The 27,816-nt window shown below is 41.5% G+C and overlaps 1 protein-coding gene across 3 annotated transcripts in view; it reads left to right on the plus strand.

Moving 5' to 3' along the window:
- LOC147580027 (uncharacterized) overlaps nucleotides 1–27,816 on the plus strand; it is a 228,004-nt gene that overhangs the window by 73,034 nt on the left and 127,154 nt on the right. Inside the window, exon 1 of one of the 3 annotated variants that reach the window (XM_086709947.1) lies at nucleotides 5,523–7,304. The exons of the other annotated variants lie outside the window; for them this stretch is intronic. The gene's annotated coding sequence lies outside the window, so the exon portion shown is untranslated. Of the gene's footprint in view, nucleotides 1–5,522; nucleotides 7,305–27,816 lie in introns of those variants that run through there. 3 annotated transcript variants of the gene reach the window in all.

Here is a 27,816-nt window from a genome sequence, read left to right on the forward strand (position 1 = left end):
GATTATTTTCTTTCTGTTCACATGGACCATTTTTCACCTTCTGACACTAGCAGTTGTCTTTGCTAATTGACCCTCTTTTTCCTCTTTTGTCTACAAAAGCCAAGGCCATTATGTTAAGTCTTAAAGGACATCATATGGAGGTTTAATCAATCAATTCCTTTATGGAGAACCAATAATTTGAATCAGTTTTGTTGCTTTCTGATGGTCTGATCTGATGTTGAAATGGAGGTAGGCACACTTGGAGAGAAGGACAAGGAAAAGGTCTTTAGATCAGTGGTTTTCAACCCTTTCACTCTGTGTTTGCGACATGGTCTCTGTAGTTGACATAGAGGACAGACTATGCACTTCAGAGACTGTTGAGAGTTGCTGCTTTTCACACATGAGATAACTAGGGGGACCTCTACATAATGTCCAAGTTGAACTCTCCAAGGAGTGTCAGAAGTGCCGAAGATTCGGTTTTTGAATCAAAACAGCTCTACGTGCTTTAGATGCTGCTTATCAATATTTCGGTGAAGATGTAGAAGTCAAACGTGTGTCCTCGTTTACATTTGCTTGGTGGAAGATGTGCCAGGCAGGAATCTTCTTATTGGGGGTGACCCTAAACCCCAGACAAACTAGGTTAAACAAACAAACAAAATAATTGGCTGGCTCTTGTCACTGCAAAGCCCACAGGTAAAGCTCCTTCGGGCGAGACTTGAGTCAGGACTCAAACGATGCTCACAGGATGTCCCTCTTGGCTCTGCTCTTCTGCGGTGGCTCGTCCTAAGGCTCTGTGTAATGGTCCCTGGAATGTTTAGGCTCCCATCTTTTTGACAGTCTTAGGGGGGATCAGAGGAAGCTTTTTTTCCTCATGAGCCTACCAAGTGTCTCCTTCACTGAGGAAATTACTGTGGCCCAGAGAAGGTGCTAGGCTAATTTCCTTGGAGGTGGGACATGTACTGTCCATGGAGCTGGGCATGGAGCTTCATCTGGAAGTCGTGGACTGGGAGAGGGCGGGCTCTCCACAGGAGAACCAGGGAGCTGCAACTAAAGCTGGGGAAATGGATGTGGGTGGCAAAAACACACAAACATGTCCCCCTTTGATTTAGATGGCTAGAGCGGAGACAACAGTTATTCTCAGAAGTAAATATTGAACATGATCAAGGCTTTTGGACTATTTTCAGACCCCAAGGCTTTGGACCACATTGTTTAGAAGAGAGAATTTGGATCTGAAAGAATGCAAAAGCAGGTGTTATCGGCTATTTTAGTCATTAAAGGAATTTCCCTGTGGAGCATTCATTCGTTTATTCACCTATTATTTATTGGTTGCCCTGGGCGGGACATGGGAGATGGAGGAGGGAACACCAGCTAGTAACAGTGTTGACTCCAAAGTAGGCTGATCATCAGTGTTAGTCTGAGGGTTATTTTAATTAATTAAGTTAAAAAATTTCTTTTCTGTTTATTTATTTTTGGAGACAGAGACAGAGGACAAGCAGGGGAGGAGCAGAGAGGGAGTAAGTCACAGAATCTGAAGCAGGCTGCACGCTCTGAGCTGTCAGCACAGAGCCTGGCGCTGGGGCTCAAACCCATGAACTGTGAGATCATGACCTGAGCTGAAGTCAGAGACTTAACCGACTGAGCCACCCAGGCGTCCCCAATTAATTAAGTTAAAAAAATTGAGTTACACATGTGCTAATAAAGTGCACATACCTTAAGTGTAAAACTCCAATCAATTGAATCTCAATCTCTGAGCGATTTTTCCATGTTTTATATATAAAACAGTGGGATTCTCCCTAGCTGGGATTCAGGAAACCCATCCACTCAAAAATATAAAATCGGTCTTCTAGACTTGGAAAAGAGCTTCAGGATAAGATTCTTTGCCACAGAATTGTTCCCATTCTGTCCTGTTAGTCATCATCCTTGCCAAATGCCTCAAATTAATTCCACTAGTGTACTTGTCCCAGGATAGATGAAAATAGGGCTCACCTCCTGGAAGGCAAACCCTCTCTCTCTCCCTCTCTTTTTTAAGTTTGTTTATTTATTTATTTAGAGAGAATGCCCTTGCAGAGGTAGGGGGTGCAGAGAGAGAAGGAGAGAGAGAGAATCCCAAGTAGGCTCTGTGCTCTTAGCACTGAGCCCGATGTAGAGCTCTAACTCAAGAATTGTGAGATCATGACCTGAGCTGAAATCGAGAGTTGGGCGCTTAACTGACTGAACCACCCAGGTGCCCCTCCACCCCTCCACCCCCCCCAGGGGAAATTCTTAGCTTCTGTGCAGTGGCCCCCTCCATGTTCACAGTGGTTATTACCAGAGCACCTGAGCTGTCTCACCAAACCCACAACCTCTTCTCACCACTGTGCTTCAGGCAGCTACTGTGCAGCAATCCGAGTTGGCATACAAGGTGAAATGGTTTTGCCATTTCTGGTTTTCCTAGCTATCAACAAGAGAAAAAATTTAATTGCCCTCATATCTCAGAGAACCGTAAGGTGGTGAATGTTGTTCCTCCCCTTGTGTCTGTGATGTCACTAATTTTATAGGATTTTCTTTTCCTTGGCAGCACTTATCAAAGTGGGAGGAGGGATGGGCATCATTGTGAGGTTGTCTGGATGGAGAAAAGTCAATGCTGCCTTCACTGTCTATAATCTTTTCAGAGGCAGGCAGGAAAATGCTCCAGAAAAGAAGTTGAACTCCCTTCAATTCTCAAAAAGTTGCTTGTAGAAATGTTAAGACCTTTGTGTAACCCTAATTTTGTCAGCCTTACAAGTAAGTTTAAGGGATAAAGAATCACCCCCAACTCAGTCTACAATGTCGGTGTCAATAATGTAGATAGGCAAAGGAAAGTGACTTTAAATAATAAAAAATACCAACCCCTTTGTTAAAGATACACCCAAAATTCACTCACAGTGTTCTTCCCATGACTTCTGTTACTTAGGATGTTTAGATTTTGAGGAAAAATGAGTTTGGATCCAATTTTCCCCCTTTCATTTGTGCAGTTACACCTGAAGAAACAATCCCTTGGGAAATAATCTTTTCAATTCAGATTTTTTTTCCTCCCCCAATTAAACAATGGACTCATGACTGGTCTTCCTCCGGTTGTCTTTCTACACTGTGGTCAGATTTCTAAAGTGGCAATCCCGTGGCTCATGTCCGTGCCTTGTCGCAGCCACTTCCCTGTCACCCATTTCTTGATAGTGCTCATCACACTCTGAAATTATTTTTTCTTTTCCGTCTGGCCCCTAGAGTGAATGAATGTGTCTTTAAAATCCTTTGGAATAGTCTTACCTGCTACTCACAGAGCAAGCCGACCCTTGTTGCTCTGGCTTCTCAGCAGGTGCTTGTTCTAGCCCCTTGGAACTACATTCTAGTCACCATTGAACCATGTCTTCTCTGGTTCTCTTTTATATGTTCCTCCCCATTTCCATAATAATTCTTTTCCCAGTTGATGGCTTTTCACCCTTGACCCACTGGCCTGAGTAAGGACCCTTTACTGTGCGCTCCTGGGCTTCCCTCATCCCTGGGTTACGTTGCTGTATTATTATTATTGCCCATTTATTTGTCCAGATTCCTCCAGGAGTTTTGAAGTTAGGGAAAGGGGACTGCTAACTCTCTTGGGTCTCTTCAGAGCCTGGAAGAGAGCCTGGCATATAGATATTTGTTGAACCAATGAATGAATGAAGCACCTACAAGTAGCTTAGAAGTGATTCCACTTTTGTTAACTGGAAGTAACATGATAAATCGTGTTTTCTTTATCACAATTACTCTGCCAGAAATTCTGGACCTGGGGAAATAATTTCCCCCAAATTGGATGTGTAATAAACAGGTGATGTGGGAGACTGGCTGGTGACTGAGACACTTGCATTTACTTCCTCATTCTGCCATATTCCAGGATTTCTAAAGCATTGAGAGTAGATGCCAAAAATACTCTCAGGGTAGGAAAAAATGCAACCAATTCCTTGTGGGTCTAAAGGTTTTGTGGTTCTATACTTTCTGATTTTTTTTTTGGAAAAACATTTTTAATGTTTATTTTATTATTTTTTAAATGTTTCTGAGAGAGAGAGAGAGAGACAGAGCACGAGTGGGGGAGGAGCAGAGAGAGAGAGAGAGGGAGACACAGAATCCAAAGCAGGCTCCAGGCTCTGAGCTGTCAGCACAGAGCCCAATGCAGGGCTCGAACCCATGAACTGTGAGATCATGACCTGAGCTGAAGTCGGACACTTAACTGACTGAGCCACCCAGGTGCCCCTGGATTTTTTTTTTTTTTAAATTTTTTTTTCAACATTTTTTATTTATTTTTGGGACAGAGAGAGACAGAGCATGAACGGGGGAGGGGCAGAGAGAGAGGGAGACACAGAATCGGAAACAGGCTCCAGGCTCCGAGCCATCAGCCCAGAGCCTGACGCTGGGCTCGAACTCACGGACCGCGAGATCGTGACCTGGCTGAAGTCGGACGCTCAACCGACTGTGCCACCCAGGCGCCCCAATTTTTTTTTTAATATAGGGACTGAATTACCCTCTGTAAATAAAAAACAGCTAAAGTCTCCTGGGCTAATTGTTCTTGTGGGGTTAATTTTAGCTTAGAGAGCTTGTGGATTGACAGAGGCAATAGTGTTAGGTGTTGGGCCAGCAGCTTTTCCCAGAGGACTGGCTTTTAATTGAAGGGAGCTATTTTGGGTTGGACTAAGAGCATTTTGATGGGTGAGGGGATGATTAATGCTTTTTCTGGCAGAGCAGCTGATTAGGCCTCTGTTGGAGGGCCTCTGCATTTATGCGTGCTGGGTCCCGCACCTGGCTTGTGTGAGGAGGTTTGTGTGATGTTCATCTACAAGAAGGAAACCTGCTATTGTTGTATGCAGGGTATTCATTCCATAGCCATTTTCAGGCCCCAAGATAAGCAAAGTTTCCAGGTACCTGTTACAAGGACACACTGTGGTCTTGCAAACTGAAATTTGGACCCCAGTGGTAGAATTTGAAGGGAGACCTTATTCTCTGGTCATAGGAAGTTTTCTTGTAAAAGTGGGATCATCAGGGGTGCCTGGGTGGCTCAGTTAGTCAAGTGTCCGACTTCAGCCCAGGTCATGATCTCATGGGTTGATGAGTTCGGGCCCTGCATTGGGCTCTGTGCTGACAGCTCAGAGCCTAGAGCCTGCTTCAGATTCTGTCTCCCTCTCTCTTTGCCCCTCCCCTGCTTGCACTCTGTCTCTCTCTCTCTCTCTCTCAAAAATAAACATAAAAAAAAAAAATAGTGAGATCCTCAGTTGGATTCAAACCTGCACTGCAGTAGGTCAGAGCCCTCATTCTGGCCCTTCTATTGTTCACCAAGGTAACAATTACTTGGAGTGCTTGGGTCCCTTCAATTTTTTCCACTACTGTCTACTATTGTCTACTGCTTGAGTGTCAACAGTTAATGAATCTCTACTCAGGATTTTCAAAGTTGTGACACTTTGGGGGAGAGGGTGGGGCCTAAGAATAATCTGTACTTATAACCAGTCTTCCAGTGGTCCTTAAAGCAAAAGTTTGAGTGGATAGAAGGGAAACCTCACCTTCAGGCCAATATCCTCCTCTTTCCTTCTCTTTGAGTTTTCTTGAGAGACAAAAGGAGTCCTTTTCAGCAAACCTCTCATGATACATTTATCTGTGTGAATCTGCATTTAATACCCTTTTGGTCATGGACATGAAGCAAAGCTGCAAAGGGTGCTGCTTTTCAGGCTGTGAAAAACAACTTGTGTTAAAGTAGGCCCCTGGCCCCCCCAAATCTGTGTGTGTGAAATTTCTTTTCCCAGTTCCTCTTTTGTCCTGCCATTTGCCTATGCAATATGATTTGTAGCTGTGGTGTCAGTTGGTACGGGTAAGGCTAAGAAGGGACAGCTTGTGAAGTCATGTGTTTGCACACTTTGAGATTTGGGGCCCAGCCTGAGTGTCCTTGAGGACTGAGAGCTGAGCTTGGCCCAGGGGACCTCTTCTTATTCTGGACAGGCCTGCTGCTCTCTGCTGCCCCCTGGTGGAATATTGTCACAAGGCGCTCCAGGCCAGCTGTAAAATTTGTGAGAAAACAGGATTGATTAACTGGGGGCATAACAAACTGGGGACTGGGTGTGAAGGAGAGTTTTACTGGTTAGGTTCATGTACTAAGAAAAAAACACACAAGATACATAGGATCCATGCACTCCAGCCCTTCATCTGAAGTCTCCATTCCTACTGTAGCATCCCCATATGTGATTGTCTCTGTTTCTGGTGGCCTGGCTTCAAGAACTCATCTCAAACTAATCATTCTCCTTCGTGGTAAAAATCTTGTCAATTCTTTGCTGAAATCAGGTCTATCCTATTTTTCAGAGCTGTTGGTTTATTTTTTTTATTAAAAATTATTTTATTTTAGAGATAGAGCACAAGCTGGGGAGAGAGGCAGTGATAGAATCTTGAACAGGCCCCACACTGACGCGGGGCTCCATCCCATGGTCCTGGGGTCATGACCTGAGCCAAAATCAAGACACAGTTGACACTCAGCTGACTGAACCAACAAGGTGCCCCAGAGCTGTTCCTTTAGAAGTTCTATTTAAAGAGGTAATAAAATTAGGCATGGCCTATTCTTAGTAAATCCAAGCTGGGTTCCAGCAATTACTGCCTCCTTTTGTAGAAGGGAGCACAGTATATCCGTTAAGAATTCTAGAGTCAGAACACCTTGGGTTGAAATCCCAGCCCCATTACTTAGTGTGAGAGTAATGCCCACCTTATGTTTTGGGGACGGTGAGGTGATACACAGAGAGCATGTACAGTGCCTATCACATTAGCTGTCTTGTTATTCTCTAAGTTCTCAAAATTCATTCATTAAATAATTTGCTCTAGACTTTACCCAGGAGAAGTACCATCTCCTTTTTGCTAACTTTCTTTGTCATTTCTCAAGTACTGCCGTTCTAGGGGAGATAGCAGACACAGCCTCAGCGCAGTGGGGACCCAGCGGGTGGCAGGGAAAAAACAGTCTCACCCCAGTCACACTGCGATGCCAGGGGTTAAAGTGCAGGTGATTTTGGCAGATCACAGAGCCCACATAAAAGCAAGACCTGCTCTACTTCCAAACTTTTCACCGACCACAGCAAAACCAAACACGCAGACAACAAACTTTGCACCCTGAGATAAATCAGAGGTAACAGAGTCACTCTGACTGGTCTGATCCCCTAAATAATACAACATTGACTATTTCCCACAAACCTGGGCTTCTGAACAAAAACAATTTTATCCTTGATTTTTACTCTGTTGCTGGCTGGAGATAGGTCAGGAGCTTTGTGAATGTAACAGACATGTGAGCGAGTTGCTGCTTTCTTACCATGCAGGTACTAATGTAAACTTTGTAATCTTGGCAATATTGTGTATTTTTCCTGTAAGTCTTTGTTACGTTTTTTATTTGGTGAGCAAGTCCTTTTGAAGTCTGATTCCCTTGCTGTCTTTAAGGAGAGCTTCTCTTTGCTATACTAAAGGCTTCTTTCTCCTAGTATTCCTTTGACAACTGTCATGCTAAAATGCAGAATCTCAAAGATGTCCTGTTTGGGCCTCTTTGTTAGTAGGTTATGATATTTTTTAAAATTGATTTTGAAATACTGTTGGACTTATGAGACAAGGCAAAAATAGTACAGTAAGTTCCCACATACCCTTTATTCAGCTTCCCCTAATGAGCAACATGTTACATTACCAACCCAGGAAATTGACATTGGTGTTAATTAGCGCAATTATGGACTTCATTCAGATTTTTACCAGTTTTTATGTACACTATTTTTGGGGGAGAATGTGGGCATATGATTCTATGAAATATCACCCCATGTGTAGATTTGGAGAAACAATGACACATCCAGGATACAAACTATTCCATCACCACAAAGTCTGTGATGTTACCCCTTTATAGTCATACCCTCTCTCTGTCCTAACACTTGACAATGGCTGATCTGTTCTTTATCACTGTAACTTTGTCATTTCAAAAATGTTACAAGGGCGCCTGGGTGGCTCAGTGGGTTAAACTTCTGACTTCGGCTCAGGTCATGATCTTGTGTCCTCCGTGAGTTGGAGCCCTGCATCGGGCTCTGTGCTGACAGCTCAGAGCCTGGAGCCTGCTTCAGATTCTGTGTCTCCCTCTCTCTCTGCCCCCTCCCCTGCTGGTGCTCTGTCTCTCTGTGTCTCAAGAATGAATAAACGTTAAAAAAAAATCTTACATAAACAGAATCATATAGTATGCAAAATTTTGAGATTGGCTTTTTCCAATTAGCATCACGCCTTTGCAATCCATTCAAGTTGTTGTATGTATCAATGTGTTGATTTTTGTTACAGAGGAGTATTCCACTGTATGATGTACTGCATATTGAAGGATGGGTCCGTTCCTGTTTTTGGCTGTTACAAACAAAGCCGTTAATAACATTTGTACACAGCTTTTGTGGTGAATATCGGTTTTATTTCTGTAGATTGAGGTGAGCATCTTGTTGTAAACTGTGTTTGCAACTGTATTTATCCAATTACTAGTGTTAAGCAGGGCTTCTGGAATTTTCCTGGGTGAATGAGAAAAGAAGAGAGGTCACTTAATGTATAAGTGATGCATTGAGGCCAGGCGAAGTCAAACGATCTCATGATATTTGATGCCATTGATTGTTGACAGTACTTAAAACGGAGGCAAGTGGCAAGAGAATTGTCGCAAAGCACATGGCAGTGCAGACCTGCCAAACTCAAAAGCATCTGCGTGGAAGTATTATTACCATAACTGTGTGGGAAGAGTGATTTTGTACCAGCAGAAAAACATCATCCATCCCATTATATTAACGCAATTGTTTATTTGGACTTTTATTGGTTTTATAGTTTCGTTTTTATTTCATTTATAAACTTGTTTTAGTTTTATGGCTGTGGACCAACATGGTATCAGTTCAACTACTCAATGAAACCACTGTAGTATACGTGATTTAGTAGTGGTGGTGGCATGGAATAAAGTTACAGGAAAACACAAATGCCTTATAGATTTAAAAAGCCAAAAGGATGGGGATTTATATCATGTTTTATATTTGTACATGTTAATTTTAGTTCATATATTGGACCAAACAGGGATGAACAGAAAAATGGCTTAACCAAAGGGAGAAGGTCTACTCTCTCATAAACGTCTGAGCTCCTAGGTGGTCTGGGAGTGTAGTATCATCCAGAGACTCAGGTTCCTTCCAGCTTGCTCCTCTACCTTCTCTTAGATTGGTGCTTCTCAAATTTAATGTGAATTAAATCTGGTGAATATGAATCACCAGAAGATTTTATTTCAATGCAGAATCATGGGGCGCCTGGGTGACTCAGTCTGTTAAGCGGCAGATTTCAGCTCCGGTCGTGAGCTCGTGGTTGATGGGTTCGAGCCCCCTGTCAGGCTCTGTGCTGACAGCTCAGAGCCTGGAGACTGCTTCTGATTCTGTTTCCCTCTCTTTGTCCCCTCCCCCACTCATTCTGTCTCTCTCTGAAAAATAAATAAAGCAAAAATTAAAAAGAAAAAAAAAAGAATCAGCTTCAGTGGGTTCGGTGGGGCCTGAGATTCTGCATCACCACAAACTCCCAGGTGGTGTCCATGTTGCTGGTTCACAGAACCCATTGTGAGCAGTGACCAGGAGTATGCCCTTCATTGGCGTACTTGAAGTTGGTTTGTCACTTCTTTGGATTTCCAGCCTATGGGAAGGAGTATGGAATGAAATGAAGGATAAGCAGCCAGAACATGATCTGGAAGTTGTGTACATTTTCTCCACTTCTTACAGGCCAGGATGTGGACATATGGCCATACTCAGTTGCAAGGGAGGCTGGGAAATGTAGACTGTAGGTAAATCTTAAGGAATTCTATTAATGAGAAGGAAGATGGGGGAGAATGAATACAAGGGAATTATTAACAGTCTCTGCCACAATATTTAAAGAGAATTTAAGCCAAGACAGGGTCTGGGAGATTTTTTTCCTTTTACATTACTTAAGTCTGAGGAATAGTAACCTGAAGTATAATCTAAAGTATATATCTCCTTAGCATTTGCATATGACTTTTCATAATCTGTCCCTTGCCTACCTTTTCAGTGTTCTCTCTCCCTATGAACAATTTGTGCCAAGTCTTTTGAATGATTTGCTTTTACCTGAACAAACATCTTCTCATACTCCACGTGGTATTCCCTTTGTCCTTTTCAGTCATTCCTACCCTTATTAGGGTCAGCTGGTAAAGCTGTGTTCCTGGGCAACAGAGCAGGAACCCCTCAACACAGGCAGGGGTCTGGAAATTTCTATTTTTTGCAGAGAGCCCTCAAGAGAGAATGGGTAGAAAAACACACAGAATGAGTTCTCTTATCTCGCATGACTCTAGATTTAGACTCTGTTCATTCCCCAAATCCCCAGCAAACACACAGGGTATGGCCCACATAGGTATAATGAGTTTTTGCTGTGTGGAGATTCTAGGACAAACCTAGAAGCTAAGTGGCCTAGATTCTATTTGAAGATGTTATGGACTCATTAGGAAGCCTTCAGGTACTCAATTAATCAACTCCCTTATGGACCACTAGTTTATTTCTTTAGCTTAGGCTGGAATTTGTAACAGGCTAAGGTTTTCTTTGAGAACATCTTATAGATACATATCAAAATTGAGTGTGCCCGCACGTGTGTGTGTGTGTGTGTGTGTGTGTGTGTGTGTGTGTTAGAAGAAATATAAAATTCTCTTCAATGTTTTTATTTTTGTCCTTTGGTTTATCTTCCTAGTTAGAATGGAGTTCTCAAGAAAATTTTCCTGAATGCAATCATGCTTCAAGTGATAATTCCTTTAGGAAACAAAACAAGTCAACAACAAAAACTACCCATAGGACTTAAAGAACTCATTGCATGTTTCCATTATTTTTTAATTCTATTTTTCTTATCTTTTTATCCTGTTTATATCAGGAGCTCATCATTATTATTATTTTTTTTGGTGACAATATCATTGCTATCTTATCCACTTTTTTTAAAAGTCTGTCTCATTGATTCATTTACCTAACAGATTTAATGGTTGAATTAAAAAATTATTACATGAATGAAAATATAATGTCCTAAAAATCCTCTACTTCACACAAGACTCAACTTTGAGAAAAATAAGTACTTTTGACCCCATTCTCTGTATTCTCTGCCTTTGATATGCATGCTGGTTTATTAACCTGGGGAGTGACTCTATTAGTCAGTAAGCGTAGCCAGCCTGTGTCTGAAAAGGACTTAAACTCTGGCAGCCTTTTCTTGTTCTTTAAGTTGAATCCCTCCACTCCCCCCCCCCCCCCCCCAAGAAAGCAGGCTTCTCACTTTGGATTGTCTGTGTCAATGCCAGGAGCTTTGTCATGACAGAAGAGATGGAGGTATGAACAAGGAACTTTCATTGAACTTGGTCAATATTTATTTAGCAGTACTGTGACATTATCAAGAGTATAGCCCCTGGTAACAAGGAGCTTCAGATTTAAGGGCAGACAAAAATAATGACAAGACAAAAAAATAATGTTTAAACTGGGCTATAGGAAATTCCATAGTTACCTGGTTCTTCCATCACTGTTTGTTGAATTATGTCCATGACTTCCACATTTGCCTTTTGGCATCTTTCCAAAATATGACTTTGGGCACAGCTATACATCACAGCATGAACTCCCTGGTGGTTACACTGGACCAGCAGTGTCTCCTTAGTCTTCCCTGTGGAAAGGGAGATAAGAGGGGATTGAGTTTTCCTATACATCCGCTCTGGGGGTGGCACAAGGGAAAGCATGTAGGTTTTAGAGTCAGATTGTATCATATGTGTGTATCAGAGATTTTAGCCTCTCTGGGCCTCAGTTTCTCATCTGTAAAATGGGGATAATAATACTTGACTCACAATGTGGATGTCATGATTAAGTAGGGGAGGAAGGGAGGAAGCATGCAAAATGCTTTGAACAGTGTTAGGCACGAAAAGGTGTTTGCTTGCTTCTCTTCTCTCCTGGTAAACCTCCAATGGGACCTAGCACTTGCAGAACAGTGTGTTTTTCTCTGGGAAAAAGCTACGTTATTTGTCAAGCTGCTCCAGTGACCCAGTCAATACAATAAGAATTATGGTCCCCAGAGTCAATCGACCTATTGGTATTAAATTGCCTTGGCCCTGCTAGTTTCTTGGAGTTGTCATTTTGCACTGTAATTGATTTACAGTTCTTCCTACCCTTCTCTTCCAGATGTTGTTACTGGTCAAGGGCACTAGATGGCGCCATTTTACCAAGTATCAATGATTTAAATGGCAAAACCTGTTCTTTTGACTTGTCCAGTGCCATAAAAAAGACAATTCTTAAAGCATGCATCCGCATAGCCATATATTCCAGCACATCAAAGAAATCCCTTTACAATCCCGTGTTTCTTTCATTTATAATAGGGAGTGTGTAATGTTTAGAAGTCACCTAGAAGTTAACATATTTGATTTAGTTCCATGGTTTAGGAAAGCAAGAAAACTTGGAGTAGATTCAAAGAGAAACCATAAATTTGATTGGGGTGGGAGAATGGAGTATATGAGGAAAGGTCAAATAAATGTGGAATGCTTGGTGCTTACAGAATGGTTAGGTAATGTCACAGTGGGCTCTTAACAATGAAGGGTCCCTAGGGAAGATGGTAAGCCGCTGTTATTCTCCACCATAAGGTGAAATAGAATAAGAGGAAAGGGACTTATTGACCATAGGAGAGAGATGTTAGTCACAAGGAAGAATATCTAAAACCAAGAGTGTGTAATACCATAACGAGGAAAATTGTCAAACTTTTCTTTGCCTAATTTGTTTTTAATATTAATAAAGTCTACCATGTCCAGATCAGATTACTTGCAGTCCTACCAGAAAATGGAAGAATTTTCTCTCCCTTATTATGGTGCATACTTGATGCCTGACACAGTATAGGCTAGGATGATGGTCATTGCAGCCCATTGACAAAGGCTAGGCCTGGATATGACTTAATGGTGGATTAGCAATGATTTCAAAAGTGTCCCATTTTTGTATGTTTGTGTGTATGTGTTTGTATGTAATATTAGAGATCTATTTTGTCACCAGCATTTTTTCTTGGTTTCTTAAATACATATGGGCTGGACCAGAGAGGTGACAATGACCAAAGGAGAAAAGAGAGTCAGATATCTTCCTTGATACTTATTTTTTTGAACCTCTCATTTGTTACTTATATATACCTCAGACTTTTTGATTTGTTTGCTTGCTATTTCTTATTTATTTCTGTAATATCTGATAGATGAGTATGTGGAGGCCTAGCTTACACCATTCCATATTCATGATTATATATCCAAGCCACAGGAGGGGGCCAAACAATTTTTTATTTTCTCCACAGACTCACCCTTGGTCCATCTGGAAAGTCCACCTTGGAGGGTCTCTTTTCTTCCTCTCCTGCCCCACAAAACTGGCAGCCCTTCCTCTAGGGTCCCAGTTTCATCCTGGAGGAATGGCACATGACTTTTCAGGTTTTTCCAATTCCCGAAAGCAGATAATGTATAATATATAAGACAATAAAACTTGGGGCACCTGTTGATGCCAGTTGAGCGTCTGACTTCGGCTCAGGTCATGATCTCACAGTTAGTGAGATCGAGCTCCGCATTGGGCTCTGTGCTGGCAGGTCAAAGCTGGGAGCCTGCTTCCGATTCTGTGTCTCCTTCTCTCTCTGCCCCTTCCCCGCTCATACCTGCGCACGCACTCTCTCTCTCAAAAATAAATAAGAATTAAAAAAACTCCTTGACATTGCTGATAATGACCGCTCCTCTTTGCTTAACTTAGCTGTGTTATGCTAACAGTACTTTATCTTTCAAAAGATCATTTACAAGGAAGGGGTGAGGTGGAGATATAACTAAAAAGAGTGCTGGTGATGGAAGATTGGGATGAGACAGAGACAATGTAGCCCAGCTATTTTTTCCTTGGTAATTGTAAATGTAGTGCATGTTCATTATAGAAAATTTAGAAAAAACACAGACTAGTATTAAAAAAAAAACTATTCACAATTCTAAACTTATAGGTAACTAAAATTAATATTTTGAAATATTTCTTTTTTTGTAGCTACAGAAAGTTGGAGAAACTGACCCAACTATTTGTAGAGAACTGATCTAGAAGATCAGTGATGGGGCTGAAGGACGAATTGAAGAGCAGGAATGATGAGTCTTGTGCATGTGGATCAGTGGGTGGAGAAAATCTGTTCCCAGGGAGAAAAGTGAGATAGGGATTCAGAAAGAAAAAGGAAGACTCTTTTTAAAAAAATTAATTTAAAAATTTACAACCAAGTTAATTAGCATATGGTGCAACAATGATTTCAGAGGTAGATTCCAGTGATCCATCCCCTATGTATAACACCCAGTGCTCATCCCAACAAGTGTCTTCCTTAATGCCCCTTACCCACTTAGCCCATCCCCCCACCCACAACCCCTCCAGCAACTCTGTTTATTCTCTATATTTAAGAGTCTCTTATGTTTTGTCCCCCTCACTGTTTTCATATTATTTTTGCTTCTCTTCCTTTATGACCATCTGTTTTGTATCTTAAATTCCTCATATGAGTGAAGTCATATAATATTTGTCTTTCTCTAATTTCACTTAGCATAACACTCTCTAGTTCCATCCATGTAGTTGCAAATAGCAAGATTTCATTCTTTTTGATTGCTGAGTAATACCCCATTGTGTGTGTGTGTGTGTGTGTGTGTGTGTGTGTGTGTGTACAAAGATATTCTTTATCTATTCATCCATCGATGGACATTTGGGCTCTTTCCATACTTTGGCTATTGTCAATAGCACTGCTATAAACATTGGGGTGCATGTGCCCCTTTGAAACAGCACACCTGCATCCCTTGGATAAATACCTAGTAGGGCAATTGATGGGTCGTAGGGTAGTTCTATTTTTAATTTTTTGAGGAAGCTCCATACTGTTTTCCAGAGTGGGTGCACCAGCTTGCATTCCCACCAACAATGCAAAAGAGATCCTCTTTCTCCGCATCCTTGCCAACATCTGCTGTTGCCTGAGTTGTTAATTTTAGCCATTCTGACAGGTGTGAGGTGGTATCTCATTGTGGTTTTGATTTGTATTTCCTGGATGATGAATGATGTTGAGAATTTTTTCATGTGTCTGTCAGCCATCTGGATGTCTTCTTTGGAGAAGTGTCTATTCATGTCTTTTGACCATTTCTTCACTGGATTATTTGTTTTCTGGGTGTTGAGTTTGGTAAGTTCTTTATAGATTTTGGATACTAACCCTTTATCTGGTATGTCGTTTGCAAATATCTTCTCCCATTCTGTCAGTTGCCTTTTAGTTATGCTGATTGTTTCCTTTGCTGTGCAGAAATTTTTATTTTGATGAAGTCCCAATAGTTGATTTTTGCTTTTGTTTTCCTTGCCTCTGGACACATGTTGAGTAAGAAGTTGCTGCAGCTGAGGTCAAAGAGGTTTTGACTGATTTCTCCTCGAGGATTTTGATGGCTTCCTGTCTTATATTGAGGTCTTTCATCCATTTTGAATTTATTTTTGCATATGGTGCAAGAAATGGTCCAGGTTCATTTTTCTGCATGTCACTCAGCATCACTTGCTGAAGAGACTGTCTTTATTCCATTGGATATTCTTTCCTGTTTTGTCAAAGGTTAGTTGGCCATGTGTTTGTGGGTCCATTTCTGGGTTCTCTATTCTGTTCCATTGACCCGAGTGTCTGTTTTTGTGCCAGTACCATACTGTCTTGATGATTACAACTTTGTAGTATAGCTTGCAACGTCTGGGATTGTGATGCCTCCTGCTTTGGTTTTCTTTTTCAAGATTGCTTTGGCTATTTGGGGTCTTTTCTGGTTCCATACAAATTTTAGGATTGTTTGTTCTAGCTCTGTGAAGAATGCTGATGTTATTGTGATAGGGATTGCATTGAATATGTAGATTGCTTTGGGTAGTATTGACATTTTAACAATATTTGTTCTTACAATCTGATAGCATGGAATATTGTCCTATTTTTCTGTGTGTCTTCTTCAATTTCTTTCATAAGCTTTCTCTAGTTTCCAGTGTATAGACTTTTCACCTCTTTGGTTAGGTTTAACAGGTATTTTATGTTTTTTGGTGCAAATGTAAATGGAGTTGATTCCTTGATTTCTGTTTCTTTTGCTTCATTATTGGTGTATAGAAATACAACCAATTTCTGTGCATTGATTTTATATCCTGCAACTTTGCTAAATTCATGGATCAGTTTTAGCAGTTTTTTGGTGGAATCTTTTGGGTTTTCCATATGGAGTATCATGTCATCTGCGAAGAATGAGTTTGACTACTTCCTTGCTGATTTGGATGCCTTTTATTCCTTTGTGTTGTCTGAGTGCTGAGGCTAAGACTTCCAATACTGTGTTGCATAACAGTGGTGAGAGCGGACATCCTTGTTGTGTTCCTGACCTTGGGGGGAAAGCTCTCAGTTTTTCCCCATTGAGGATGATATTAGCAGTGGGTCTTTCATATATGGCTTTTATGATCTGGGGGTATGATCCTTCTATCCCTATATATGAGAGTTTTTATCAAGAAAGGATACTGTATTTTGTCAAATGATTTCTCTGCATCTACTGAGAGGATCATGTGGTTCTTGTCCTTTCTTTTATTGATGTGATGAATCACATCGATTGTTTTGTGGATATTAAACCAGCCCTGCATCCCAGGTATAAACCCCACTTGGTTGTGGTGAATAATTCTTTTAATGTATTGTTGGATCCAGTTGGCTAGTATCTTGTTGAAGATTTTTGCATCCATTTTCATCAGGGAAATTGGTCTGTAGTTCTCCTTTTTAGTGGGGCTTTGTCTGTTTTGGAATCAAGAAAATTCTGGCTTCATAGAATGAGTTTGGAAGTTTTCCTTCCTTTCTATTTGTTGGAACAGCTTCAAAAGAATAGGTGTTAAATGTTGGTAGAATTCCCCTGGAAAGCCATCTGGCCCTGGACTCTTGTTTTTTTGGGGGGAGATTTTTGATTATTAATTTGATTTCTTTACTGGTTATGGGTCTGTTCTAATTTTCTATTTCTTCTTGTTTCAGTTTTGGTAGTTTATATGTTTCTAGGAATTTGTCCATTTCTTCCAGATTGCCCATTTTATTGGCATATAATTGCTCATAATAGTTTCTTATTAATGTTTGTATTTCTGCTGTGTTGGTTGTGATCTCTCCTTTTTCATTCTTAATTTTATTTATTTGGGTCCTTTCCTTTTTCTTTTTCATCAGACTGGCTAGGGGTTTATCGATTTTGTTAAGTCCTTCAAAGAACCAGCTCCTGGTTTCATTGATCTCTTCTACTGCTTTTTGTTTTTGTTTTTGTTTTTTTAAATTTGTTTGTTTCGGTTTCAATAGCATGGATTTCTGCTCTAATCTTTATTATTTCCTGTCTTCTGCTGGTTTGGGGTTTGATTTGCTATTCTTTTTCTAGCTCTTTAAGGTGTAAGGTTAGGTTGTGTATCTGAGACCTTTCTTCCTTCTTTAGGAAGGCCTGGATTGCTATATACTTTCCTCTTATGACCGTCTTTGCTGTGTCCCAGAGGTTTTGGGCTGTGGGGTTATAATTTTCATTGGCTTCCATGTACTTTTTAAATTTCCTCTTTAACTTCTTGGTTAGCCCATTCATTCTTTAGTAGGCTGTTCTTTAGTCTCCAAATAATTTTCTTTCCAAATTTTTTCTTGCAGTTAATTTTGAGTTTCATAGTGCTGTGATCTGAAAATATGCACGGTATGATCTTGATCTGTTTTGTACTTATTGAGGGGTGATTTGTGTCCCAGTATGTGATCTATTCTGGAGAATGTTCCATGTTCAATGGAGAAGAATGTATATTCTGCTGTCTTAGGATGAAATGTTCTGGGGCACCTGGTTGGCTCAATTGGTTAAGCATCCAACCTCAGCTCATTTTAAATAAAACATTTAAAAACAAAATTTTTTTTTAACATTTATTTATTTCTGAGAGGCAGAGACAGAGCATAAGCAGGGGAGGGGCAGAGAGAGAGGGTGAGACAAAAAATCTAAAGCAGGCACTAGGCTCTGAGCTGTCAGCACAGAGTCCGACATGGGGCTCGAACTCATGAGCAGTGAGATCATGACCTGAGCCGAAGTTGGACACTTTAACCAGCTGAGCCACCCAGGCACCTCTAAAATTTTTTTTTTAAAAAAAGATGTTCTGTATATATCTGTTGGGTACATCCAGTCCAGTGTGTCATTCAAAGCCATTGTTTCCTTGTTGATTTTCTGTTTAGATGATCTTTCCATCATTGTAAGTGGGGTGTTGAAGTCCCCTGCAATTGTGGTATTATTATCAATGAGTTTCTTTATGTTTGTAATTAAATGTTTTTTGTATTTGGGTACTTCTACGTTTGGAGTATAAATGTTTACAATGTTAGATCTTCTTGGTGGATAGACCCCTTAATTTTGATATAATGCCCTTCTTCATCTTTTGTTACAGTCTTTGTTTTAAAATCTAGATTGTCTGATATAAGTATGGCTACTCTGGCTTTCTTTTGTTGACCATTAGCATGATCGATGGTTCTCCATACTCTTACTTTCAATCTGAAGGTGTTTTTAGTGGGTCTCTTGTAAACAGCATATAGATGGGTCTTATTTTCTTATCCATTCTGTTACCCTATGTCTTTTGATTGGAGAATTTAGTACTCATGTTTAGAGTGAGTACTGAAATATATGAATTTATTGCCATTATGTTTCTTGTAGAGTTGGAGTTTCTGGTGGTGTTCTTTGGTCCTTTCTGGTCTTTGTTGCTTTTGGTCTTTTTGTTTTTTGTTTTTTCCATCTTTTATCCCTTCTGAGAAGCCCCCTTAAAATTTCTTGCAGGGCTGGTTTAGTGGTCACGAACTCCTTTAGTTTTTGTTTGTCTGGGAAACTTTTTATCTCTCTTTCTATTTTGAATGACAACCTTACTGGATAAAGAATTCTTGGGGCGCCTGGGTGGCTCAGTCGGTTAAGCGCCCGACTTCAGCTCAGGTCACGATCTCGCGGTCCGCGAGTTCGAGCCCCGTGTCGGGCTCTGGGCTGATGGCTCAGAGCCTGGAGCTTGCTTCCGATTCTGTGTCTCCCTCTCTCTCTGCCCCTCCCCCGTTCATTCTGTGTCTCTCTCTGTCTCAAAAATAAATAAATGTTAAAAAAAAAATTAAAAAAAAAAAAAAAAAGAATTCTTGGCTGCATATTTTTCTGATTCAGTACACTGAATATATCCTGCCACTCCTTTCTGGCCTGCCAAGTTTCTGTGGATAGGTCTGCTGTGAACCTGATCTGTCTTCCCTCATAGATTAAAGACATTTTTTTCCCCTTGCTACTTTCCTTGCCTGAGTATTTTGTGAATTTGACTATGATATACCTTGTTGATGATCAGCTTTTGTTGAATCTAATGGGAGTTCTCTGTGCTTCCTGGATTGATGTCTGTGTTTTTCCCCAGGTTAGTAACGTTTTCTGCTATGATTTGTTCACATAAACCTTCTACCCCTTTTTCTCTCTCTTCATCTTCTGCGACCCCTAAGATTCTGCTGTTACTCCTTTTAATGTGTCACCAAGTTCTCTAATTATTATATTGTGCTCATTTGCCTTAGTCTCCCTCTTTTTTTCTGCTTCATTATTCTCCATACGTTTGTCCTGTATACCCCCAGGAACATTCGCACCACAGTGCTACTGCAGGTGCCCAGAAATTGAGGCCAGGTGCCAGCCCACCCCAGAAGAAGTTCACGTGATCATGTAGCAGCAGTGTTTCAGGGATTATGGTAAATTACAACACACATCTGGTGCCAGGCTTCACCCTTAATGTCCTTGTTCCAACACCAGCAAATGTGGTTGTTCTCCGGGGTCTGCTGGGACATTTGCCTGTGGGGAGGCTGCACAGCCTCCATCAAATGTCCTCTTCTCCCCAAGTGGCCCAAGACCTCACTGTCTGCCCCTGGGGATTCGCCCTTTCCACCAGAGCAAGGTGTCATGTGGTGGAATTTCAGACTTGGTGCTCCCCCTGTTTATAGAGTCTTAATGGAAGTTAAACCCTTTCCTTTCTCCTTTCTCCCTTTTTTTTCAGTCCCTTGTGGCTGTTTCCACTCTTCATCTTTCTCTCCAGCTGCTTTCTAGCGGGGGGGGGGGGGAATGCTTATTCCGTATTCTCCCCCCCATCTCCATCCTCTCTCCACAAGCAAAAACATCTCCCTGCCCTCCGCAGCTTCTCTCTCCCCCAGTTCACCTCTCCACACCACGTATCTGCTGAGTTCCGTGGTTCAAGTTGTGCAGATTGTTGTGTTAATGCTTAAATCCGTTTTCTAGGTGTGCAAGATGGTTTGGTGTTGATCTGGCTGCATTTCAGGGATGAGAGACACAAAAAAACTTCCATGCTGTTACACCATCTTGGCCCCCTCCAAAAAAGAAAGACTCTTGACCTCTGAGAGTGATAGAGACAGCAGGAGTGGCCCCTAAGTTTCCTGTGCTTCTCCTGGAACCTGTCTGTCATAGGTTCTATGAGCAGTTGCTCAACAGCCTTTCAATAACTCAAAAAGTGGGGGTTTCATTACATGAGATCAAAACCTCTGACTAGAATAACCACACAAAACAACAGGTGCATAATAATTACTTGCTGTTAATAACTGCACATGGAGAGTGACCTTTTACATTCTCTCATTCACTGTGGTGTACAATGCTGATGTGCTCAGATCCCCTTGGATTCCTTTTAACCTGATTCATTGTGCTTCATTTCTAAGAGCCAGTTCCCATGACTTTTTTTTTTTTTTTTTTTTGGATGACTGTTCTCAGACCATTAGGACCCACCTTAAACATATGTGCATGAAGAGCTGGAAGTGCTTGAACATTTGTGCCCTGCTTGGGGTGATCCCCAACCAATGACTGATGGTGAAGGGAGTATAAAGCTCTGGCTCCCTTGGGTCATTTTGATGATTAGGTTTCAGAAGTTGTGACTTCTGTTTTGCTAGCCTGCTCTCTATTGCTTTCCCAGCTTGCATGCTTCGATGAGGCAAGCTGCCTTGTTGGAGAGGCACACATGACAAGGAGCTGAGGACTGCCTCTGGCCAACAGCCAGCATATAACAGAGGCCCTCAGTCCAAGAACCCATTTGGAACTATGTGCTGCCAACATACATTGAGTGAGTGTGGGGCTATAGCCTTCTCAGGTTGACCTCTCAGATGAGACTACAGACCCTGGAACAACACCTTGATTACAACTTTGTGATGGACCGTGAAGCAGAGGACTCAGCTAAGCTGCACCTGGATTCCTGACTCATGGAAACTATGAGATAATGAATGTATATTGTTTTTTTGATGCCAAGTGTTGGGGTAATTTGTTATGTAGCAATAGAAAGCTAATACAGTGTTTTGCTTGGCTTCCTCCCTTCCCTGTCTCTCTCTCTCCCAATTCTTTCACCAGTTTTTCTAGGGAACTCTTTCTTTACTTTTTTTTCTTTTTAATGTTTGTTGATTTATTTTGAGAGAGACAGAGAGAGCATGATCAGGAGAGGGGCAGAGAGAGAGGGAGGGAGAGAATCCCAAGCAGGCTCCAAGCTGTCAGCACAGAGCCTGACATGGGGCTCAATCTCATGAGCCATAGGATCATGACCCAAGCCAAAATCAAGAGTCAGATGCTTAACCAACTGAGCCACCCAAGGACCCCTCCAGGGAACTTTTTCTTAATACATCACTTGTACATGAACCTTGCATAAGACAGGATGGGATTCTAAAGTTAGATAACTCACCAGCCACATGGCAACAAGGACCATTACTGAAATAGGTGGAATGCTATAGTATGGCATATCAATGGAGGATGCCCTTAAAATACTAACACTTTGAACTGGGATGAATTGAGATGGGGATATAGATTGATGGGGATGTTCTTGTTTACATACTATCTCTAGTATATGAGAGATTTGAGAGAAATAGTAATTAAAAGGACCATGGAAGGGTTGGTTGATTTTGGGTGCTTACCAATGCAGTGAAGGGGGAGAATGACAAGTTGATTACCCAGACAAATTATGGTGTGAAAGTTTGAAGGCCTTCAATTCAGCAACCAGAAAGCAGACGATGTTTAAGATAAAGCTCAGGATCAGAGTGTAAGAGCAGCATAACTTGAGAGAATAGTATATTAGCAGATTTTCTCCTGTGAAGGTTGAGATTGTGATAGGGAAGGTGTGAGACCCTGAGACTTGGAATAAGGACAGTTGGATGCACTAGAGACCTTTGGATCACCAGATTCCCCCAAACCCTCTAGGCCTTTAGAAATAGACCATTTCCTCTTGCTACAGGATAGTGTTATCTGCTCCTTGTCTGAAGATTATACAGAGGTTGCAACTGAAGCAGAAGCTGTGTAAAATAGTACATGCTGTCCTCATCTGCCCTCACCTCCATTCCTGGCATTAGACTAATGATTTGAGCCAAATACTATCATGTACCAACTAGGGAAATGGTGACCCTGCTGAAGAAGAAAGGAACTGAGCTGCTGAAACTGCCTATATACCAGCACATTAGCCTGGGGATCATTCATTAGCCTGAGAATGATGGCCTGGGAGTGAGATTATAGAGTTAGATAAGGAGAGAGTTTGTTACTATGAATATACTCTCCTGGGATTCAGAATCTAATGTTCTTTTATTTTTTTTAAATATTTATTTATTTTGAGAGAGAGAGAGAGAGAGAGAGAGAGGATGCACACAAACAGAGGAGGGGCAAAGAGAGAGGAAGAGAAAGAATCCTAAGCAGGGTTTGTGCTGTCAGTACAGAGCCTGATGTTGGGCTCAAACTCACAAACTGAGATCATGACCTGAGACAAGACTAAGAGTTGGATGCTTAACAGGCTGAGCCACCCAGCTGCCCCTGAGAATCTAGCAAGAGCTCCTGGAGCTCAGTCTCAATATGCTGCTGGATGGCTCCTGGAAGCTTGGAAAAAATGATGGCCCACATTGAAGGAGGTGGAAAGGCCAGAACTGCCTTGGCATAGTGTCAAGCAAGGAATCTGAAGTCTTAGAGCAGTGAGCATATGTGCTAGTTATCAACTTATCTCTTAGCTCCAAACTTACTTTCTTTCCCCTGCTTTGCAATTTCGGAGATGGACTATGTAATCATCTCTCCTGTGCCATCTGGTACAATATTAGGCTTTTGCAATAGAGGGTGAAGGAAGGATTCTGTACAGCATAAGGGAGGAAGGAGCTTCTCTTCCTGGTTATGATGTGCTTTTTTTCATTTTCTTTTTCCTCTGATGGTGTGGCTGCTAAGAGTGGGAAGAGGCCCATTGGCACTCATTCCCCCACAAGTTGCTGTGGTAATCCAGCAGGCTGCTTGCTGTGGACCAGCTCCAGTTCACTCAGTAAACTTCACTGTTAAGGGTGGGAGGGTGACTGGTAATCAAAATGGCTTGGTCTAAAAGGGTTCTCCCACAGAGGCCAGGTGATCATGGTGTAATTTTGAAGGAAAAGGATGGGCATTCTACTAGAATTTTATATACAGCAGAGAACAACAACAATAACAGTAACAAAATGAACACCAGATCTGATGGCCAACATCCTGAGTTGAGTTGCCACAATGGTGAGTCATGGCTATTTACCCATTTTGCAGACACAAACTCAGATTCCCTGGATTGAAGGGCAGCTAGGCCTTCTGGTGAGGGATTTTGCAACGTTGCCACAAGCATACACTGCAAATCTTACCCCAAGCCTTCCTTAATGAGACTGGTGGCCCTTCACTAGAGTGACTGTGTACTGAGGAAAGAGCAATATCTAGACCTTTTGGATATTACCAGATACTGTCTTTGTATTGATGCTAATTTCTGGGAAAGTAAAATACTACCAGGGCCTAGGAATCAAAGCACGAACTTACAGTGGTCAAGTGATGAATTGAAAATTCACTCTTCTAACTTGTAAGGGCCCCTATTAATCCATGGACTCTTCTTGCAGTTATATGCCCAGTTCCTGAGTGCAGTATTGGAATATACACAGTTCGTAACTGGCAGAATACCTATACTGGCTCTATGACCCATGGGGTAATGGCCATAATAATAGGCAGGACTAAATAGAACTTTCTGGAACTTTCCCTCCCTAGTAAACTAGAAGCAATACTGCATCTGTGGATGAATTATAGATATTATTGCCTCCATGAAAGACTTTAAAAGATGTAGGGTTGGTGATACCTAGCACATTCTCATTTAATGCATTTGTTTCACTTGTGCAGCATTTGAATAGATCTTAGGAAATGAATAAGAATATTGTAGGGGTGTCTGGGTGGCTCAGTCATTTAAGTCTCCAACTCTTGATTTCAGCTTAAGTCTTGATTTCATGATTTGTATCATTGAGCCCTGTTCAGGATTCTCTCTGTCCCTCTCTCTCTGCCCTTATTCCCTCACCTCCCCCCAACCCATGTGCACTCTCTCAAAACAAACAAACAAACAAACACAAACAAACAAACAAACAAACATTGTAATCTTAATCAGGTAGTGACTCTGCAATTTTTGCCTCCTCAAATATATAATATTTACTAGAGAAAATCAACACAGCCCCTTGACACTTGGTATGCGGTTGTAGACCTAGTTAGTGCTTTTCCCCTTGTACCAATTTGTACAGACCACCAGAAGCAGTTTGCTTTGACCTGGAAAGGCCAACAATACACCATCATGTTTCCAGGCCCCTGACAGGCAAACAATTCTCCACTATCTAGGAATCCATGTATGTCTTTTCCTTGGGCAACTTACTTTTCACATAAAATGGATGACAAGGTGCTCTGCCTAGAACTCCTCTCCCTATGCTTGAGAGGAGGCATGAGGATGCACCTATTAGAGGGGGCAAAAAGTGTCAGAATTTTTTTTTATTGCATATAAATGCCCTTTAGAGAGCATGTGCTGAAGAAGAGACACTGGGTAACCAGGTTGTCAGGATTCATCCAGTAGATGTCAGCCAACCTTTGTCCTTGGTTACACAGGATTTGTTCAAGGGGGTCTACAAATGGAGCAATCATGGTGCCAGAGATGGAGGTTATACATGTGTTGGGTCCCCTTTCACTAAGGCTGATTTAGCTACTGCCACTGCTTGATATTTGTTCTGTCAGCAGCAGAGACTGGGTCTAGGTCCTCAGTATAGTAAATATTTTGAGGATACCAAACAGACACTTGGTCACCAGTTGATTATATCAGATACTTTAATCTTGGAAAGGGCAATTATTTGTCTTAACTGGAATCAAAATGTATTCGAGGTGTGGATTTGCTTTTCCTTTCTTTAGTTCCTTAGCCAGTACCTCTAAGATCTCTCAGAGTGTCTGATTAACCACTATCTGAGGGCTCACTGAGTGTCTGGTGTACCAACTGGGATCCCACTATCACCCTAACCAACGTATAATCATTTTATGTTAAGGAGGTTCAGCAATGGACATGTGATCATGGAGTCACCAATTTTGCCATGTATTGCATAGTAATGAAGGGTTGAAAAGCATTAGAATGTCTTTTTGAAGGTGTGGCTAAAGTGTCATCATGGAGATGGTAGTCAGTGACATTGGGACACTTTTTCAATGTGCAGTATTTCTTTTGAGTCAATTGCTGTCATGTGGTTTTCTGTAGAGAATGAGTCTAGATTCCGAGGGATAGAAAAAAGAGCAGTTCTGCTCACTATCAATCTCAGTGACTGGTCTGGAGAATATATGCTTCTTGTATCTAACAATTTTAGGTTCTGGAGTTCTAGAGGTTTCTGATTCCCAGATGGGGATATTTCCATGAGGGGTCTCAGTCAGGGTCCTTCTAAACCTAAAACTATGTTTGTATCTTAACATTTTATACTTCTCATGATTTTAAATTAGCAGGCTAAGAATGGAGTCCTGCTGGGGCACCTGGGTGGCTCGGTTGGTTAAGCATCCAACTTCAGCTCAGGTCATGATTTTATGGTTTGTGGGTTTGAGCCCCATGTCAGGCTCTGAGCTGACAGCTTAGAGTCTGGAGCCTGGTTTGGATTCTGTGTCTCCCTCTCTTTCTTCCCCTTTCCTGCTCATACTCTGTCTCTCAAAAATAAATAAACATTAAAAAAATTTAAAAAAGAGTGGACTCATACTGGCAAAGGTAATTGACCTGATCATCTTGAGGAGGCATGTTTGCCAATCCATAATAAGAATAGGAAATTGTAAATTTGGAACTCAGGAGATCACTGGAATGTCTCTTGGTGCTCTCATGTAAAAAAAGGAATTATAGCTACTGTGACCTAACAGGGGCAAAGTAGCCATGGGATCAGACCCTTCAGGACTGAAGATCTAGGTCACCATGGCATGCAACCTAGACCAGCAGTAGAGTTAAACAAAGGCAGAGGGATCTAGAATTGGTGATAGAGAATCTGGAGTGGGTGATATCACTTACAGCTTTGGGACCAACTGCAGCAGTAGAGACTATGGCTCGTCCTATTAACTTTCTTCTGTAAAGAGGGTCATATTAGGGGCGCCTGGGTGGCGCAGTCGGTTGAGCGTCCGACTTCAGCCAGGTCACGATCTCGCAGTCCGTGGGTTCGAGCCCCGCGTCGGGCTCTGGGCTGATGGCTCAGAGCCTGGAGCCTGTTTCCGATTCTGTGTCTCCCTCTCTCTCTGCCCCTCCCTCGTTCATGCTCTGTCTCTCTCTGTCCCAAAAATAAATAAACGTTGAAAAAAAAATTAAAAAAAAAAAGAGGGTCATATTAATAAGATAAAACTAATAAGAATAATTTATAGAACTCATGTATTTTTGGCACTCCTCCAGGTGTTTCATACTTGTTAACTCACCTAATCTTCACAAAACCCTATGGAGTTGGTAGTATTATTATGATAGTTTTACAGATGAAGAAAACGAGACCTAAATTGAAGTAACTAAGTGGTCAAGAGTTGAAAAGGGTGTGAACGATAGAATAACCTCTGCATGGAATAATCAAGAAAGAATTTATTAATAAGCTTTTTTTCCTTTGCTTCAAGGTGGGTTGGATGAATAGCAGATTTGGTGGTGGGTGAGTAGTAGATGTAAAGAAGACAGGTGTTCTAGGTGGGAGGGATGGGATGAACAGGTGCATGCAGCAAGTAAATAGAGATGTATGCTTGGGGAGTAATAGTTACATGAGTTTGGCCAAAGGGTAAAGCAGATGATGGGTAAGAATGGGAGATAAATTTTTCTTTTCTCTTCTTTTCTTTTCTTTTCTTTTCTTTTAGAGAGTGCGGGGGAGAGGGGCAGAGGGAGAGGGAGGGAGAGCAAGAATACTAAGCAGGCCTCACGCTCAGCACAAAGACTGACACTGGGCTTGATCCCACGACCCTGGGATTATGACCTGAGCTGAAATCAAGAGTCAGATACTCAACTGACTGAGTCACCCAGGTGCCCTGGGAGATACATTTTTAAAAGCAGAAAAGGGTCATACTAGATAGAGTTCTGAAACCAAGTTTAAAACTTTGAATTTTATTTTGGCACAGGGAATGATTGAGGGTTTTTAAGGACATGTGTGGCATGATCAAAGCATTCTCTAGAAGAGTGGTTTCTAATGCCAGGTGGTAAGCTGATCTTGGTCTGGCTGCCTAAGAATTGCTTGAGGACATTTTAATAATACAGATCCCTGGAACACATCTCAGGAATTCACCAAGCATATGTCTCTTTTAACTGTTTTTCCCTTTTTTCCTTCTCCATGATAGCCAGGTTTTGTTTCTACTTGAAAATGAAGACCCTCCTTCTTACTCTCTCACATTTATTTGTGACATCAGCTAATTGTGACTTCTGGCTCATGTACCTATTTTGCCCGAGTTTATCCAACTCAATTCTCAAATGTTTGGCAAACTTAGGTTCTTCCTTTTTGAGGTCTCATGAAGATTAGTTTCTTTTCTTTGTAGTGCAAAAATAAATGGAATCCTTCTGATAATTTTTTTAAAGC

This window comes from Puma concolor, chromosome B3 (genome assembly GCF_028749965.1).
Source record: "Puma concolor isolate L17-30 chromosome B3, mPumCon1.1.hap2, whole genome shotgun sequence".
NCBI lineage: Eukaryota > Metazoa > Chordata > Mammalia > Carnivora > Felidae > Puma > Puma concolor.